Raw genomic sequence first — 5,120 nt, 5'->3', positions numbered from 1 at the left:
TTCTGGAGATGAGGCCAAGTAGTAGTCTGACCAGTATGTTTTGGGAAGTCTGGAGCCTTGTATTCAGGGCCTTTTGAGGTGCTGCTGTGGTACCAAGAGGTGCATGCATAGTCGAAGAAAAGTGCTCCTGTTCAGGTCTTCAAAGTGTTTTTGTTGACCAGTGAGGAGATCCTGTCAGTTCTTTGGTTGACTCTTTGATTGCAGTCAAACTTACACTACATAGTCACACTACATTGAGGATCAAATGGCAACCTTTTTTAACATTGCCCTATTACACAAGGACGATTTTTGCGATTAAAAAAAAAAAAATTACTCCTACAACTTGGTCAAATCAATACACATTATCTCTATAGTGAAGTGATCCAAGTCGGATCTGTCCGATTTTTCATATTTCATCCTGATTGGCGAATTCCAAACATTGCTGGCCCACAATAACAATTTAGTCATTTATTTAATCCAGAGCGATTTACCGTAAGCAAGAACGACACATGGTAATACATAATATATAGGCTATAAAAAATATAGTCATCAAGAATCATAAGCTAGCTAAGAACCTAACATCTGTCTAACAGTACAATATCTGGAAAAATGAAACTATAGTGTACACTATAGAGTGCTATGTCTACATAAAAATGCTATCTAAATTACATAAGTTGAGCCTTTGCATACTCAATAACCTACCTAACCTGGTGGAGACCTGACTGTGCTCCAAGGATCACCTTTTCTAGTTGAACTTGGTTTCATGTTTGGAGGGGACAATAGCTGAGCTCTAACCCATATACAGCATTCTCACATAGTCCCTCTTCTCCAGGTAGGATCGAGGAGAGGGCAATGTGTAATGTTGCATTGTGGTTATGGCATTGTCTGTGGTTCTGTATTTGCAGGTAAGCAAATAAGTGGTAACCTGCACATCTTTGACAAACAATATGCTCATTGCTCACAAACCCTTAGATTGCTTAATTTAGGTTAGACCATGTAACGACCCTGCAAAAGATCCGGCCGTAAATTGCTCCTCCAAGGGAGCCATCTCTCTTGGCGTGGCTTGTTGCTTGCCTGGTCTACTGAGTTGGAGATCGGGGTTCGACTCCAGCTCAGGGTGTTAAACGTTACATTGGTGTCAGAAGTGGTCGAGGACCGCTGGAGCGTGCCCCTGTGCACGTGAGGGACTCGAGGAGTGAAGCGAGAAGCACGGGGCGCGCTTCAGAAAGTAGTGTTAACGACCCTGCAAAAGACCCGGCCATAAATTACTCCTCCAAGGGAGCTAGCCCTCTTAGCGTGGCTTGTTGCTTGCCTGGTCTACTGAGTTGGAGATCGGGGTTCTACTCCAGCTCAGGGTGTTAAACGTTACACTATGGAGACTGTTTAGAGCAGCACAGGACACTATGGGAGAGGGAGACACAAAAGAACTGAAACAATTTTAGTTTACTGAAATGAAAATAAAACTTAACTTTAGAAAAATAAAATAGAAACAAACTTGTAGTTGTTGTAACAAACATACTAAATATGGTCATGATTAGTTGCCTATTGATTAGTGCATATAAAATTGAGAAGGATGTGCGAGTCAAATTGCCTTTACAACAAGGCAGACATTTTGCGTGTGTTCATGTGTTTTTTTGAGGGGCGCTAACCCCTCATACAGCTATTGTCCCTACAAAATGTCCACAACACAAACATTAAATGCCATTGACAATGAAGGGACAATTTACGTCATCTTGTCCCCACACATCTCGTATTTGCCATCGACGATGAAAGGAGAAATTAGGTCAAATCTTAGATGATTCATGATGTACGATGATAAGAGCGCCCCTCACTTCACAGTTGATTTCCCTCCTATATACAGGTTAAATGTTTGTTTTGTTCATTTAAAAACGCCATTGACAATGAAGAGAAATTAATGTTTGTTTTGTCCCTAACACAAACATTAAATCCCATTAACAATAAAGATAATTTAATGTTTGTTTTGACACAGTTTGTTTTACATCATCATTACATCACCTAATCACAGCAACATGAGTTAGACTTTAATATATTAGAGTTAGATTAATAGAGGCAGGGCCGGTCCTGAGCAATCTGGCGCCCCAAGCAGGATTTTTCGCGGACAGTGGGGACACTGTGGAGGCACTGGGGGTCCATTGGGGAGGCACTGTGGGGACACTGGGGAGGCTCTGTGGAGGCACTGGCGGGACACTGGCACTGGGGAGACACTGGGGAGGCACTGGGGAGGCACTGGGGGGGCACTGGGGAGGCACTGGGGGGGTACTGGGGGGACACGGTGCAGACAGAGTTGCGCCCCTCGCCCCTCCCCCATGGCGCTCGAAGCCGTTGCTTCGTCGGCCTGTAGGAAGAACCGGGCCTGAATAGAGGTTACACGTAAAACATACCGTATAAGTGAATAGACATGGATTGGATGACCATTGAATAAAGTAACATTTATAGTTGCTCGAACTCCAAGCTATAGGCCTACCGAATTCCACCCCTCACTTCACACGGGTGTGATTTTTTAACCTATTCTGAGATGGAAATCGAAACAAAATGAAAACAAAATCATAATAATGATTATTTGTGTTTTAGGTCTACTCAATAAACAACAGAACTAGCCTACCACCATGTGAAACTGCCTTAGTTCAAGCTCAAGCTTTTGATTGCATTATTTGCAACTGAGCGGATTTGTCCATATTTTTATTGATTATATTTGGTCACGATTCACCTGACCTAACTCATGGTCCTACACAGATGGCTAAAAAAAATAGACAATATGCACATTGCACGGTAGATTGTTGTCATGTCACTGTTCAATTCCAGACATACTAGTACTATATACACTAGTATAATTTACAAACCGTCCCAGAAGAGATTTTCTCGGACTACACATTTGAGCCAAAATGACTCATTAGCATAGTTCATTAGATGTAGTTAGCAGCAACAAGCTTACCAAGTAGGCCTACGTTAGCAGCGGACTGGCACGTCTGGCAGTGGGAGTTGGAGCCGTCGTCAACCTGTAAAACAAATCACGGGCTACAATAAATGACACTCGCACCTGACCAACCAATGCAAGATTAATGGGTAAGGTGGCTGTTTGTTTGTTTGAATATGAAGCCAAATATGCCATTGCTGCAAGTATTTAACAATCCGCCAAAACCTGTCGATCTCGGCGCTACTTAAAAGGGGAAATAACAGCTGTGGAACTCTAGATCTGAGCTGAGGTTTGAAGAAGACTCGAATAGTCCAATCCAATGAAACTAATTTACAGCCGTGTTCAAACACGACCATCACGTTAAATCCACTGACTCCACAATCCACATCAGATCAAGGTAATTATTTATTTTTGTCTCCACCAGGCCGAAGGCGTTGGCCGAGACTGTTCTGCTGCACTTTGCAAACCAACAACAACAATAACACTTTACAACAACACAAAACTAAGGCAAAATGCTGGAAAGAAAGAAAGGTGTTATTGTTTTGTTTCTTAGGGGAAGGGACAAGGAAGTGATGCTTGCTAACGAGTAGCCTACCCGCAGAACATAGGCCTACTGGCCAGAGTTGAGATTACACTAAGCTTTAAATAAGCTTGATTGACTACTAGCCCATATTGTTGGGGAACATTGCGATAGTAACTACTAATACTTAGCAGATAAAGTTAGTGCAGATACCATATGTTATATTTGCTTGACTATGCATGCATAATTCAATCCTCAAGGTGCAAGAAGAAGCAGTGCAATGTGTGCATCCAGGCACTAGCAGGACAGACAGGGAAAGCAGGTGGAAGTGGCACAACAGGGACACATGGGTAAGTAAATGTCTAGTTGTTAAAGTATAACAGTGCAGTCAGTTTGTATGCTTTTTACTATTTCTCATCCAGTAATGCTACAGTATAGCTACAGTATAGCTAATGGCTGTCTCTGCCAGGCTGGAACGATAGGGGCATAGGTAATATGTTTCCACCCATTTGACTGCATGTGTACCGGTATCTGATAGGCTACTAGCCGCAATTTGCAACTCTAGATTTTTTTATAATGGGATGAATCTAGAGTTGCAATACCCTCCATTGACTCCCAACTCATCATTTTGCGTTTGCGATCTGCTTGTCTTAAACGACGTTAAACTCACCAACATTGCAGCTGTAGTCCAAGCTTGAATTATTCTCTTTCAATCTGCAAAGCTTGTTTTTCATAAAAATCCCCCGTAGACATGTTATGAGCTACTTTCTGTCAAGAAATTCTGTGCAAGTGATTATTTTTCTAAGTGCTGGAGTTTGGAAGCGCTCGTCGTAAGTCACTGAACGTCCCTGCATGCATCTGTTTCGCATTTGCACATAATGCAGGAGGCAGCAGCGCGACCCCTTAATAAAAACGAGCGCTTCCAAACTCCAACATTTCTTCTTCTTGACAGAAAGTAGCTCATAACATGTCTACGGGGGATTTTTATGAAAAACAAGCTTTGCAGATTGAAAGAGAATAATTCAAGCTTGGACTACAGCTGCAATGTTGGTGAGTTTAACGTCGTTTAAGACAAGCAGATCGCAAACGCAAAATGATGAGTGGGGAGTCAATGGAGGGTATTGCAACTCTAGATTCATCCCATTATAAAAAAATCTAGAGTTGCAAATTGCGGCTAATAGGCTACTATCTTTGTGTGTAGCTATCTCTGACAGGCCAAAGTTGTGGCCAAGACTCTTTTCTTCACCTGTCAGTCTGTCCGCCCATGTGTCTGTCATTCTGTCTGTGAGCAGCTAATCTCCAGCACTGTTGGCATGAAACTGTGCCGATTGGGCCAATGGTACTCGGGGTGGTGGCCGGCCAATAAATGGGCCTCCGGTCCATTTTAGGATCATTACGGCAATTATCAGAACATGCAAGTTTTTCAGTAAATGTGGTGGTATTAGGGCTTGCTTGTTTGTGTGTGCCTCGATGGAGCGAGTCAGTAGGCCGTAGGGGTAGAGTATCTGCTATCTGCGTGCTGGTTGTGGTGGGCTGGTCCAGCCCTGGGAGTGGCTCATTTTGAACAAAATTACTCATCATGAAAGCAGCTTACTTGAAACATTGCTGGCACACAATATGCTATCTGCCCTGGCGGAGACCTACTATTCAGCTCAGCATAAAATTATTTTTGCTTGCTGGCAGTAG

General features: G+C 42.9%; 1 long non-coding RNA gene across 1 annotated transcript; it reads right to left on the bottom strand.

Moving 5' to 3' along the window:
- Positions 1–1,931: 1,931 nt before the first annotated feature.
- LOC306935275 lies at positions 1,932–3,072 on the bottom strand. Its single transcript, XR_013791374.1, has 2 exons — positions 2,933–3,072; positions 1,932–2,353 (listed from the first exon to the last, which is right to left on the bottom strand). It is a non-coding gene; the product is annotated as an uncharacterized lncRNA (long non-coding RNA).
- Positions 3,073–5,120: the final 2,048 nt, after the last annotated feature.

Source organism: Electrona antarctica, assembly GCF_951216825.1.
Source record: "Electrona antarctica genome assembly, chromosome: 13".
NCBI lineage: Eukaryota > Metazoa > Chordata > Actinopteri > Myctophiformes > Myctophidae > Electrona > Electrona antarctica.
The sequence above is the reverse complement of the archived record's forward strand: the minus strand, read 5'-3'. Positions and strand labels throughout refer to the sequence as shown.